General features: G+C 39.4%; 1 long non-coding RNA gene across 1 annotated transcript in view; it reads right to left on the bottom strand.

Annotated features, from left to right (window-relative positions):
• Positions 1–14283, bottom strand: part of LOC142056070 (uncharacterized) — a 214419-nt gene extending 200136 nt beyond the window's left edge. Inside the window, exons 1-3 of the long non-coding RNA XR_012660198.1 lie at positions 14139–14283; positions 13047–13170; positions 12737–12808 (exon numbers count right to left, since the gene is read on the bottom strand). This is a non-coding gene — a long non-coding RNA (uncharacterized LOC142056070). The remainder of the gene's footprint in view (positions 1–12736; positions 12809–13046; positions 13171–14138) is intronic.
• Positions 14284–15174: the final 891 nt, after the last annotated feature.

Raw genomic sequence — 15174 nt, 5'->3', positions numbered from 1 at the left:
TGAGCTATGTGCCCTGCATAGAAAAATTAAAGGACAAAGTGATGGTGCAGAATTTATTGCAGGCTAATGGTATGACTGTAAAAGGCAAAGAGGGATAACATATACAACCGGACCTTGTGATGTCGATACCTTTGCAGAGAGGTTTGCGTACCCTTGAAATTCATGAATATGTTGCCTCAGTTTTCAGTGTGGACAACTGAGCTAGGCGTGAGAGCATGAGAGATACTGGGAACAAAGTTATGGAAATTACCGTGACAAAAAGAATAATAATGTAATTAGTTGAATGAACTGAGGTAAAAGAATGGGAAAATCTCAAGCCAAGAATTCTGAGAGAGCTGGTGTGTAGGATTGCAGAACCAGTGATGAAGATTTCAAGCAGATCTACCAGGTCATTGAAGAATCCCAGCAGTACTGCCTATGTTCAGAAAGAGGACTAGAGGTCATGGCAATTACAGCCTGTAGGTTAACATCCATGTTAAAATGTAAAGTATTAGAGTAGATTTAGGAGGAATTAATCATTGCAAACATACATGAAACTGGGGGAAAAAAAGAAACATACAAGAACCCAGAAATTCTGCATTAACAGTGTATGGAATCTACCAAACATTTGGGTATGATTAGAGTGTCCGATACGGTAATATGTGGCAAATAATGAATTAAAGCAATGGATGAGATTTAGCTGAAGATAGCAAGAGCTGCTATTTGAATGGGAGCATATTAGTATATATTAGCATACACATTAGCATATTCATATATATTACTCATTTACTATCTATAAAACTCAGGTAAATGTAGATACTTCTCATCAAAATTGTTTTATCCTACGTAAGGTAACAAGTAGAGCTACGAATTGCTCATGGTTGGTCTGTCTGTCTGTCTGTCTACCTGTGATGATCTTGGTTCACATCTCCTTTCCACATCTAATGTTACCCTGCACGCTGCCTTTTTTACTCGTGTGACTAAAGCTAAAATGCATACACACTACCTTGAGTTCTTACTAACGTTTCAATATTTTGTTACATATATTCTTATCTCAATTCTTAAGGTAATGCTATGATATTTCTTTCATAATTTTATACTGTGCAATACAATAAGTTTTCCTAGAAGTGGAAAAATCATAGGTCTATACAATTCAGCTGAAAATGTCAAGTAAAACAATTTTTTTTTGTGGACTGTACACAAAAATCAACTGTCCATTGCCAAGTTTCAACAGAGCCAGAAACAACCTCTTCACCTACTTAGGAAATGTTACTAGTATGTTACTTGGACTTGCTGCTTTTCTATGCTTTTCCCTTTTAATTTTGAGTGGAGATGGTCAAGTTTTAGTGGAGATAGTTCTCTTCTACATTTTGAACAAATACCTTTTACGACTTCTTTATTTTTGTATGTGCTTCACTGAATTCTTTCATCTGCCTGGCCCTCGCTTTTCTGCATGTCAGGACCTCAGCCTTTTTTTTTTTTGCTGTAGGTGACATCAAACATCTTCTTTCAGTCTTTTTTGTTGTCTTCTAATTTCTCCTCTACTCAGCCGATCTGCTGTACTCATTCGTGGCTAGTTAAGTTTTGGATTGTTAAACTCTCTTTGATGTAACCTTTGGTCCTGCTTTCCTTCCATATTCAATCGTCTCTAATATCCAGACTGAGCTTTTTCCTTCTTCTTAGCTCTTTTCTTCCTCCCTAATGCATTTTCTGGCACCTCAAGAGTTTTCTTATTAATCTCACAAGTCGAATTTAGATCTCACTTTTCCTTCAGTATCAACCGAATTGAAATCTGTTATTCATATTAGAAATGTATTGTTCTTCCAGTAAGTTTATGCCAGGGTTTCTGCAACTTCATCTTTTGAGACTTCAAGTCTCAAGCATTTAGAAATCTAAATCAAAAGTAGGACTTGGATAAGTCAAGCTGACTCCCAAAAACCCAAGATGCCCACGAGGTCCACTTCCACCCTCAAGGAAGACAGGTAGCGTACTACCTGTGGACAATCCAGTTCTACTTTCAGCTTGCTTCCTTTCTCTCGCTCTTAAAGGATGTGGCAATTCTTTAATTTCCTGATTTTATTCATCCCTACTTTGTGGCAAGTCATGACAAATTAGAAGCCTTTTGTGAGAATCAGACTATTTGACTTAGTAATCATTCATAAATATCTCTACTTCCTCTTGTGAAATTATGGTATAAATAATCACACCATTGTGCTTCTCATCAGAAGTTTAACATGTCTCATGGATGGTATCTTATTATGTACTCATTTGTAGCGGAGCTGCTCTAGGACGTTTCTGATTCTGTCAATATCTCCAGAGTACAGTGCTCTGCCAACGTGATGGAACAGCCTTCAGCCAACTGCCTCCATTCTGCTGTACCCACCAGGCTGCTTCTTAGCCGCTCTAGCTAGTCTTTCACTAATAACGGCTTTCTCTGAAATGTTCAGGTGTCCCACATGCTGTTTTCTCTTTCAGTGTTTAAATCCACTAGCCATGACAGAGCTTTCAAAATCACTCTCACTGAAGGATTCTCTAGAAATATATTCTCTGCCCTCTCCAATGATGTACAGATTCTCAGCTAATTAATGCCAGAATTATAATTTCTATTCACTCTGTTGCCAGTAAAAGCTGCAGCAAATATCCGAAGGAGGTGGTATAACAATGCCAGCAACCTTAACACAGCAAAGAAGCAAGCCGAGCTCACACATCAACAATAGCACCAAGAAACCGAAGGTGGAAGCACAGATACAAGAAAGGCACATGCTTGGGGACACTGTATGGCTACTTTCCATGCGTGTCCCGTGGTGCCTTTTTGGGGATTTAAGAGTTAGCTCCATCAGGTGCAAGGAAGTAGCATTTTCTCTGCAGAATATGCCTCTTCCCTAGAGGAACTCACAAATAAGACATCCTGTCCTATTAACTATCCTGACTATAGGATATTTATCAGAATATGTACCCTATTCGATATGTCCCCTACCTGAATGCCAGCATTCAAAATTGAGAGATGGAAAAGAACCTCTATCCTATGAGCATGTTTTCTCTGCCAGAAACAAACACAGATTGATATTTTCTTTTTGTTTTAGACAAGAGCACTCCCTCTGATCATATTCCTTGGGTCCTTCATTGCTAATAGAGTACACAGAAATGTATTTGAGGCCTTTACTTTCCTTTTACCTTGCCCTCAGATATTTAAAATCTTTTTATCTTTATTTCCTTTCCCCCTGTTCCATCCTTACTTCACATTTATATAACTTCCCTTCAAAGCTCCCCAGTGTCTCCATCTCATCTTAGGTGTGTATCTTGCCAGTTCCATCACATAAATTACTTCTAAATTCCATCGCAAAAGCTGCCCACCTAGTAACAAGAAATTCATTGTTTTCTTTTTATTGCTCTCCCTAACTTTGGAGAAGGTAAATGGAAATACATATTTAAAAGTATTCATGAGAGGCAGACTATCAGTCTCTATATGCATTTCTCGCAATTCATTTTATGTTTTCATTGTGTGCTTCCAACACAGGATTTAGCTTTGACAAATGTAACTTCAACAGCTTACTTCTCCTAAAAAAAGATGATAGGAAAAAGTTGGATTTTTTTTAACAGAATAGAAGCTATATACTGAAACCATATGTGATGTTTTTACTTTGGAGTGTGTAAAGATTCCGAGGTTTTAACTGACATCAATTCACATACACCGTACAACATGATTTTTTTGCTGTGAATATTGATTTGAACTAGTTGCTTATACAGACTCACTTGTATTTGTCATATTTTATTTGTTTTGTAAAGAAGTCTTGGGAAAGCAAACAGTTCTTGGTTGTGTGAATAACTCATTTTTCAGTTTGGCTGAAAACAAAAAGATAATTTGAATCTGTTTTTTTTCATTTTTAATATTTTCTCTCTTGAATATAAGTTTTTAAAACATTCCTCAGTTAGGGAAAACCAATGAGATTTAATAATTACTCTGAAAATCATAATACCTAGGTGAATGAATAAGTGGGTGGGTGGCAGATCAGACTTCTATACCCTACGCCTGTGAATGGCCAAGCATGCACTGAAGTTAATGCAGGATTATTAAAGGGATACTGAGACAACTACAGAGCTCTGAACTGTTATATCTTACAGGACCAGGCTGCTCTTTTAGGATGCAAAGATTCATTCAGCCACTAAACCTGTGTTTTTCATGTCATAGATACACTCTCCAAGCTCCGTAAATCCTATGGTTTGAGGCACGGGGAGGGGGGGAGTGGAGAAAGCAAAGGAGAATATTTACTAGAATTTCTTCGCTTTTCAGGAAGTTTTACAAATATGGATCTGAACATTTATGCTCAGCAACAATTTTTAAGGATTTGATCACTTCCTCTGGATTCAGTGCGTTCTTCCCATGACTTATATTTTGGAGGTTAACTAACAGAAGCCGGAGCCAGGGGTAGCTCAAGGCTATCTGAAAGGCATGTGAATAGTGTACAGGACTTTGAATATGAACATCTGTGAATTTTCGTTTTACTCTGAATCTTCTAGACTATGAAATTGTCCTTGTTTGGGTAACATGAGAAAAGACCTCCACTGGCCCTCCACTCTTCCGCTCTGGAAGAGTGAATCAGGTGACAAACAGGAACCTACAGAAAGCATGGGGAAACTGGACAGCTTTTCAAAACATTAATGATGACAGCTCCAATTTGAAGGCACCGAAAAAAAGAAATACTAAGTAAAGAAGTTAATTTTTATTCACAGCATTCTCACAAATTAAAGGTTAACACCAGGCAGTGCAAGCTCACTAGCGGTTGCCAGCTCATATTTAAAACATTGTCACATCAACTTATTCTTTTGAGATAATGTCACTACACTCACCCTACACAGAAATGTTGCATATTTCCCTTTGCCATTTATTCAGCTTTGTGGCAGTAATTAGTAAAGGACTGTGATTGACTCAGAGAAAAGTGAAGACATAAAACAGGAGCATGATGTGAAATGAAATTTCTGTTATCATATTTACACCTTCCTCTTACGCTTTGCTATACAAGTCAGAACTAGGAGGAAAGATAGTGGAGTTTTTTTAGGTTCTTAATAATCTTTCCCTCTTTGTTTCAATTTTGCATTTCACATTGGAAGTTTTTTATACCCTCTGTCCTTTTTGCACTCAGTTGCCTCTGTTTACAGCAATTTTCTTCTATCTAAATATTAGACTCTGAGTTCCCAAAGCTAGCTAAAAAGCTCTTAAACGTCCCTTGAAGCTACTTCTGCTGCAGCTTTCTGCATCCATTAGTTGTCCTGACACAACTATTCTTTGACCATTAGTGAAACGATCAAGCTCAGAAAAATAATTTCAAGAAAGGTTATTGTTATTTCTTTTCGTTCTGTTTTAGCCATATAAGCACACCATAAGTGACTGATCCAGCATATTTTAGAAAGGAGTTCAGGAGGTCATATGAGAAGGAACATTACACCAGAGGTGCGGTTTGGCAGTAACCTCCAAAACTAGCTTTATTCTCAGAGATTTTAACAGGGAAGCTCACTTTCCAACTTAAGTTCAAACTGCTTCGAGTATGAACTTACCTCCCTTTTTTGCTGCTCTTTCCACCACCCCTGGGGCTTCCATGAAATGAAACATTAAAAATAAACCCAACAAACTATGCAATTTACAGGAAACAAATGACTTGTGATTCACAGCCTGATATCCTGCCTCATACTTAATTGATTCCAGTTAGGCGTAGCAGGACAGTAGTATTCTGCATTTTATGGCCTAACAGAAATGTCAGCCATCTGTTTGCACCTGCTGAAGTTGCTACGGATAAGTACTACAAATCCTGTAAGTGTCTGGGCCTGGATTTCCATACCAAGAAAGTGTTTTTTATTGATGACTGTCAACATGAAGGCATTGATAACTGACGCTGGAGACATGTTTGAGAGGGAATGCTCCTTCCAATATGAACAACACAAACATTTTCATCTATACCTAACCTTCAGAAGGACTGAACAGACATTTAGTTCTTGCAATTTTGCTATTAAGTTATGGTGAATGATCTAAAGTGTAGAGTCTATATTGCTTTGGACAGATGGGAAATTAGCATGTCATAAAATTCATAAAAAAGTGGTTGATGATGCTCTCTGTCTCAAGAAAATAATTACATAACGATTACCTCCTTTGAGAATACCAACAGACTAGGTTATCTGATAGCGAATTTTAGAAGTTTGATATCCTTCAGGTAAGAGGTTTGGATTGTCAAGTTATTTCTTTAACTTAGAGCTTTAACCCTTAGCTTTCAATTTTTAGATGCTTTGTGTAACTGAGCTCTAGTGAAATCCAAGTTAGGAATCTCATTTCAAATATTTGCTCTAATTTAGAAACCGATTATTTTCTTTCAACATTTCGTAGTTAAGATGGTTAAAAATATGTACAAAAATATCTTTTTCTTAATAGTCCTCATTGTTTCCATGCAGCCTAAAAAGGTTGCTGGGTTCAGCAAATTCATGAAGACCTTTGCCATTGTCTTTATCAAGTCAGATACTGAGCACTATAAGTAGGTGGTTAGAAAACAACCAGCAATGTATTTTCTGGGCTAAATAAAAAGCAAAACCCAAGCAGTTAGGTACAATACTTACTCCTGAGTACAGGAAATTTAGACCACTAAATCCAGCTGAAATGCCTGGAAAACTTCAGTATTCTTAATTCATCTTAAAATGTACATTCAGAATGAAAACTTAAACATAAAAATAACCCTCTTTGGCAACTATATACCACAACATTTTTGTTTGCTTTCTGTTCCAGTATATGTCTTAAATATTTGGAGGCAGGTCTAAAATGAGGGACATGTAGCATGGCCTGACTCCATATCTGTGGAGAAGACACTTGAGCATAAGGGCGCGTGAGCTAGCTCATCCTTTGGGAGACCGAGGTCTCGGCACGCTCCCGCGGGACAGTTTAGACCCAACCATTTTATTGAAATGGACTAATTCCAGAAGAGCGGTTCTTTTGCACCTGCGCACTTTTCACAGTTGAGCTTTGAAGCCAAAGAGAGGAAAGTCCATAACTTACTTCACTGCAAATTTTGTCAGGTTGGTTCAAATCAATCTAATCTGCAATTTAAACTAAAAAGGCTAACTTTGCAATGAAATAAATGATCGATGTTTATGGAGTTCTGTCTAGGTTTGCTGTCTACCAGCTTCGGGAAACTATCCAGTAGCGGAGGGATAGTATAGGTTGGTGAACTAAGACAGTACATGCATCAGGATTCTCCTCTAGAATCCGCAAGCTTCCTGTGCTCGCGCTAATGTTCTGATATTAAACTGCAACATAAAAATAATTTTATGTGCCCTGGAATTACAAATACAGAAAAAATATCTGCAAGCCCGAAGTTTAAGAACACTGGTTCATGTGAGGATTTTCATTAATATATTATGAATTGTTAGCAATGCAAAAAAATTAATTTAACTTTTCTATTTCTTTCTCCCAGAACTCTTCTGTTCTAGTGTACCAAAGATGATCATTATACCTTTCAACTTATTCATAAAGCTAAATAACATAACACAGAAAAGACAATATATTTGACATCTCCTTTGTGCAAGAAATTCAATATTAAAAGCTGCAATGAATTAAGTAATTCACTTGAGAGTGATAGACCACAAGATATTGAGGGGGTCCAATTAAAGAGAAATTTTACAGCAAAATAAACTTGGAGAAAAAGAGAAGGTTAATCATATAAAACCTATTTATTTGCATTCTCTAAGACTTTTATTTTTATTTGGAGAATGAGAAAGTTCCCCTACAGATGTTCTCCTTTGGAAGGTGGGAGCTCCCTCACCACTTCTCGGAAAAGCCCTTGCAGTGGCTCCAGTGAAGCCTGCAGTAGGCTGTCCTTGAACGCTAACTATGAAAGCAGTAAAAAATATCTACCTGATTTTCGTCTGCCTAGAACTATCCATCATTTTAACATAATATAATCAATTATTAGAAGAGTTCAAATAGCGAATAGTCATCAGAAAATGAGGGATAAGGAAAGCTGGCTGGCTCAGATCAGATAGCACAGTTGGGGATTAAGGAGGGAGGGAAAGGAGTTACAGTATGCAAGAAGCAACAAAGTGGTTTTATCAGAGAACCGTTCCCTGCCAGAACAGAGTGGGGGAGTCCCTCACCCTCTTCCTCCTCTGCTCCCTTTACGCTGAGATCTGGAATGCTGCCAGATCCCTGCCCTGTCTCTTGTGCAATGTGCTGGAAGGTGGGATAATTGTGTTTTGCTGGGTAAGACCGAGTTGTTTTCTGTGCTTCCCTAACAGGACAAAAAATCAAGGGCGACCTTTGGCAAAGCGCAGGTCTACTTCCAGGTCACAAGAGCAGAATCCCGGAGAAGAGCGGGAGGGCTGCTGACAGTCTCAGAAGTGAAACCGGTGGTTTTGCCACATGCTGTTCAGCGTGCTCAATTTACAACAGGCATCCTTGTGTAGGAGTAGCTGTACACCTCGGCGAAGCCACGTGCTGCGTCCATTGCGTATTGTGCAATGGTGCATTGCGTATGCACCATTCTCGGTGCATATCACAGCTCTCAAGCACTGGCCCTAGGCAGAGGGGATGAGGATACTCGTGAAGATGAGCAGCACGATTCACACATTTCTGTTTCAAGATACATTCATCTGGGAAGCGGGGGAGATTCTCAGCTGAGATCTCAACAGAAAGAACACTTTTCCAAACATCCTTTTCTCTCAAAGCTTTCTGAAGTGCTCAGCTTCTCCACATATCTCTGGTTCCCGTGTTTACTCAGGACACAGGCACTTTTTTTCCAGGCATACAAGAGTGACTAACAGTGCAATGAACTTACAGCTGGTCATCACCACTCCCGAGCTGGAAGTTATAAACCACAAAACTCAGGTAGCAAAATGGAAAATCAGAAGTGATTTTTCTGCACCAGTGCAGTCAAATTAAGTCAAAAAGGTGTAAACCAAAATGCAGATTTGGGCATTGTGGTGTATGGGGACACACCCAGTTGACTATTTTATGGAAGTAAACATTTTCCGCGTGGGATTAGTGGCTCCTAAGATATTTAAATTACTCCAGCTCTTTCCGAAAGGAACATGTGACTGTTCCCTCAGCTGCCTTGAGATCTGGTAGGCACCGTAAGAATGAGGGACCAGATTAATGATCCAAATATGCTGTCACTTAAACTAAGGACTCTCACAGTACAGTCACCTTAGACACACAGGTATATAAACACACACACATCGAAGCTTCCCTAAAGATTGACAGATTCTGTCAACTTTGCATACACAGATGACATTCAATCCATTATTCCATCCAGTTCCCAAAGGTCTCAGTCATTCAAGATTTATATCTCAGGATGTTGATGGAGTCCACTTTATTTCTGGCACTGAAATACCGAACAAGGAAATTGGAGTTAAGCAGTTCACATGAATATGAACCTAACTCTTTGGAGAAAAGATTTTGTGCCATATTTGCATTTAGCTGACAAAGTTCAAGGAAAGCTATTTCTATGCCCATTTACTGGTACAATCTATGCGATGGTATGCTGAAATAAGGAATATAGGATGTCTGTAGGATGTATGCACCTCTTTTGATCATATCTATGCAACGACTACTCAAAGACCATCCTCATCTTGTATCACAGATTTTCAATAGTTAGCATTTCCAGGAGAAACAATTCACTGTTCGGGGAACTCATATGTGAGAGAAAACTGTATACAATTTTCTTGATGAAAATTCCCACAGATTCCTGCCAGCTCCAAAGAGTGAAACAGAAAATTTTCAGGACCCATGGCTTTTAGAAGCTCAAATATTGTTAACATTCTTTATACTCAGGAAGGGCATAAGACAACTAAGCCTGACTTAATTATAGGTTATTGATGTATTTGTTACTGAGAAACAACAAAGGTTTTTCAAATTCATGGTCTGGCTGTATTTTGTAAAAAAATATTTATTTGCCTCCTTTAGAAAGGCTTTAAAAGGAAGACTGAAGTTCCTATGATTTCTGTGTTATAAAGCCTTCTTTTTTTTCATGTGACTAATATCTCGAGCCCTTTTGTTTCCTGACAAGACAGTGCAGCAGAGTCATTTTTTCATGCGGTGAACATACAGATGCGTCACCTGGCATGGCTTTGCTAGATGACCTCTTATCAAGTCCAGATGCCGGCAAGCTGCTCCACTACCAGTCTCTCTCCGAAAGTAACCCATACCAGCAGCGGTGATGAACATCAGGAGGACTACACAACTTATCAGACTGGAAATCAGCAAGTCACAGAATCACTGGTCTTTCATGTAGGGGAATAAATATCAGAATTTTTATGGTGACTTTGATTCTCATTAAAAGTGAGGCTATTTCCCATTACTCTAGAGATATAAGGGGGAGAGTCTAAATAAAGTTTAGTCCCTTGAAGGGCCCAGCACTAAGATCCTTTAGTAGTAATGATATATATTAAAAAATGGATTCTGTTTTCATATTCCTTCTGTGTGTACCCCTTCTAAAGAGTTCTTAAATAAAGGTAATTTTTTCTTCCTTCGGATTATTTCCCAGAACAGACTACTAAAGAACGACAGAATCACCAATACTCAAAGCAAATGAATGTATACAATATATGCACGTCACTAAATTTAAGCATTTGTATTAGATTTAAAACAAGAAGGCAGTTTACTAACCAGATCAGTACAAAAGCCGTTTCTGTAATCGAGTTGGCACCAGTTCACAGAAAATATAATTTGAAAAGGTTCACATTTAAATGAACCTTGCTTTTCATGCTCAAATGTAATTCCAAACTCCTAGAATGAGGTATTAACCCTTCATTCACTTCTATATAAAGAAACTCAGCACTGAGCTTGAATAACCTTGACTGTGCTTACTCACCAAAACATAAAATTAAAGAAGAAAACAACCTTTCCTCCCTGTATTGCAACCACTTAGAGTTCTAAGAAATACCAACCACAAATAGGTGGATAAACCTACAGTTTGCAGCTAAACTTGCGCCCTTAGACTTCATCCTGGGTGAGATAACCTAATCCCTGCCTTTATTGATTACATCTTCAGAAATGAGCCGCTTAACCCCTTCCAAGCAGCGTTTGTGCCCCTGCACTTGGGGAGCCAGACAGCTCAGGCAGGGGCAGTCCTAGTTCCCCCCTTACCCAACTGAACAGAAGAGAGGGTTAAGCTCTCTTCCATGCACTTAGGGCTCTGCTCCAGACAATGCTGACAAAAGTATTCAAAATACAGAGTTTTTCTAACTCATTGCCATCCCAAGGGACTCAGCTAGTCCAAGTGAAACTGAGCATAAGGGGAGTGCACAGGGAAGTCACATATTAAGCCACTGCTTCCTACAGTCAGACAGAGCACTGGAAAACATGTGAACAAATATAGACACATCCTGGTTTTGGCTGGGATAGAGTTGATTTTCTTCCTAGTAGCTGGTACAGTGCTGCGATTTGGATTTAGTATGAGAGTAACGTTGATAACACAGGGATGTTTTAGTTGTTGCTAAGTAGTGCTTACACCAGTCAAGGACTTTTCAGCTCCCCAAGCCCTGCCAGGTGCACAAGAAGCTGGGAGGGGGCACAGCCAGGACAGCTGACCCCAACTGGCCAAAGGGATATTCCCTGCCATATGGCGTCATGCTCAGTGTATAAACTGGGGGGTGTTGGTTGGGGGCCAGCGATCGCTGCTTGGGGTCTGGCTGGGCATCAGTCGGTGGGTGGTGAGTGGTTGCATCACTTGTTTTCCCTGGGCTTTGTTTCTCTCTCTCTCTGTTTTCCTTTTCATGACATAATAATAATAATAATAATAAATATTATTATTACTATTTTGTGTTCTTATCTCAATCAACAAGTTTTCTTACTTTTGCCTTTCCAATTCTCTCCCCAGTCCCACTGGGGGTGGGGGGTGAGCGAGCGGCTGGGTGGTGTTTAGCCGCTTGCTGGGTTAAACCACAACAAGGCATATAAAATATGTGTAGATGAATAGGTACCACATATACAGAGACATAGATATACATACATGTGCATACATACTTATACAAACACACACGTATTTGTGCCTATGTGTCTTTAGACACAACCTGATCTGCCTGGAATCCTGTTGTTCTGTAAAAACCATAGGAGGAAACGGAAGGTAGCTTCCCGTAAAAATGGCTCTCCAGCATGTTCAGCTGGGCAGGAAGATAAGAAGCCCAGCGTGATTCATAACTTTACTTGCCACCTTGCCCCACAGCAACCTTGCTATGTCATGAGCCCTGAACTCAAAATCCATCAGGAAGAGTGATATATGCCCCCTGCTCGCAGCCAGAGCACGTACCGCAAGACACAAAGGTTTATCCGTGCAAATACGTTTGCAGAGTTAGCGGTACGTGGGTTTTCTGTGAACTCTATCCACGCTGGTCCTGAGTGATTTCCCACACTGGGGTCGAAGGGTTCTCACCGCTTCCTGAATGGTCAGATTTCTTGTATGAGATGTACAGTTTGGATCGCTATGTTTCAAAAAGCACCAACAAACACTCTCGCCGGGTGCTGCCCCAGTGGCAGAGCGCGGCCGCGCTGACCTGCGGCACAGCCACTGCTCCGTGCGGGCACGGCAGCGAAGGCAGCTGCCAGCCACCCTGGTGGCTCTTGGTGCACTTGCTGTGCTCCCATGGGCTCTCTTCATTCTTCAGACCTGTTTGCCTTATAACTTTTTTAACAGGGTGGTACTCCTCATTAGCAGAGCTTTTGAATTACTGAAAGGCTGTGTAACATTTAATTAGTCTTTATCTTTACAAGTAATAAAACGAGTACCTTTTGGTAAAAGAAGGCAGTCTCCGGCGTGCTGCTGGGTAACAGCAAGTTTTTGATTTTCTATTCAAACAGCTATCAAACAGATAATAATTTTAGCTTCATTATTTGGTTAATTCACATTTTCTTAAAAGAGACGTGAGAGCAGGTTTATAAATATTGCAACAAAGAAATCTGGAGTCAACAGTAAGGAGGGGTTTCGAAGCCGACAGACGAGAACAATACTTGTTTGTATTACCTGCAAACTGTTTGGTGTTTGCTGGTTTCATTTAAAAAGAAATATTCAAGAACTTCTGATACTTTTGCAATTTACCTGTTGATTATTGACACACCACGTCTTTGCTTTGAATAATCTTCATTATTATTGTCTCATTTTCAAATATTGGAGGTCCCCTTCTGTTTTTTAACAGATTTTTAGACTTTGTCAATCAACTAGACTGCAAAACAAAACAAAAAAATACAAAAATAACATACATTTAACAGTTTCAAATTCCATTCAAAATTCAAAATTCAAAATTAAAGACTGGCTTCTCCCAAAGACGTATTGCTAAAATTTTCTTTAACCACCAATGTAAGTTTGCTCCCTCTGATATGACATCAGAGGTACCTCTGGTACCTCTGATGTCATATAAACTAGAGTAACACCTTTTACTACATGAAAGATATTTTTGATTTACATCAGTAAGCAGCAGATCAAGAGGAACTCCTTCACTATTGTCCAGTATCAGTACCTGTACAGAAGCACTACAGGGAAACCTATAGTGGTCAGCCCAAGAATATTTAGTATGTGAAAATGGTTAGCATGGAACTTGAGGATATTTTCTTTTGTGAGCGAAAGTAGTATTTGGGTGAAATATGAATATGTAACATTAAGTCTTGTGCTATAATCACTTTACCCTTTTTTTCTTAAGCATTGTTTTGTAAACAAAACCACAAAATTAGAAAAAAAATTTTGTTTGTAGGATACCAGATTGAGGTTTTGATACTTCAATAGTGCAAATAAAGTTGAAGTACTGCAATGAACGGTTTAAGAATTCAGAAGTTTTCTAAAAGTTGTTCACATCGACAATTCTCCCTTAACTGAACATTTGCTGCTACTCTCTCCCCATTTATCCAGCAAACTTGTTCCAGCCAGGAGTAAGCAGGTGACAGTTTTAACTCTTGCAGCCCAGAGAACAGTAGCTGTCCTGCCCTGGCTATGCTTTTGGCACTTGTGACCTTGTCCCTGCGTGCACGTGCCACTACAGACCATTTGCTTGTCGTTACTCAGTGACAGGGCTGACTCCGTACCAGCAGACACGGCAGCGGGAAAATGCCGAGTGGTTTATGGTTGCCTGGGTCTCAGCCGAAGTTGGAAGCAGAAAGGAGAGCGAGGGGACTCTACCCACAGCAGGATGATACTCACTGCAGATGTTCCCCTGGCTCTCGCCACTCCGCAGGGGGGGCTGCAGGTGCTGCCTCTGATTCCGTACTTGTCCGCTGCCCCTCCAGCTGAGCAGATGAGATGCCTTTTCTCCTCACAAGTGAAACCTCAATCTCTCGTTATAAAACATCTGCAAAGAGAGGTGGAACAGAGGTTAGTGAAGGAGAGACCTTTAATGTGCTGCTTGGGAACTCTTCTTTCTTCTTCTTTTTTTTCTTTTGAGAGAGTCAGCCTGATTCACTTGCTACAGGTTCTGAGAGTACAATAGAAAAGAATTTCAGTAGAGAAAATGTAACCAATCCATTTGGCATTTGAGTTTAATAACTGTGAAATATGTAAACTGTACATAAGCTAAAGTAGAGTGGGGTAATCTCCATTTTTGTCACATTTCCCTGGAGTCACACCACAGATCACAACTACAAAAACCAAAAGTACCCTCCAAGACACACATAAAACAGATCCATATACTCACTACTATATCCTTTGGACTCAGCCATGCTAATTCATAATCCCGACTGCAGGATTCTCCAATGTTCTAATGATCAGACTGAATAAATGCAATTAACATCTACTTTATGCGACAGAATAAATTTGATCTTGTCTAATTCAGCTTTTCAATCTAGCCACCATTCATGAAACTGAAAGTTTGTTTCATTGGACTATTTGGTGCAGAATAAATACTACTTTGCAAAGTAATGTGACATGAATAAATATTTTGTAACAATAAAAAAGAGCGCTTTGCTTGAATAAAGAAATAGCAGAACACTTGTCTTTCCAATATACTGAGATGCCATATGGAAAACAAAAGAATTTCCAGAAAACCCTTCTGGTGACATATTGAGGTCAATGTGAGTCTGTTTCTGGCAGCGTCAGGATAACATTTGCAAACTCTTAACTTATGGGTGTTGCGGCAAAAAAAATGACTGATCATATTAAATAATTCTCGTAGCTAGTCCTGGTCGTGTAGTACTCTTGGTAATGCACAGTATCGCTTATCACTGCCGCTCATTTTGGACTA

Source organism: Phalacrocorax aristotelis, chromosome 4 (assembly GCF_949628215.1).
Source record: "Phalacrocorax aristotelis chromosome 4, bGulAri2.1, whole genome shotgun sequence".
Taxonomy (NCBI): Eukaryota; Metazoa; Chordata; class Aves; order Suliformes; family Phalacrocoracidae; genus Phalacrocorax; species Phalacrocorax aristotelis.
The sequence above is the reverse complement of the archived record's forward strand: the minus strand, read 5'-3'. Positions and strand labels throughout refer to the sequence as shown.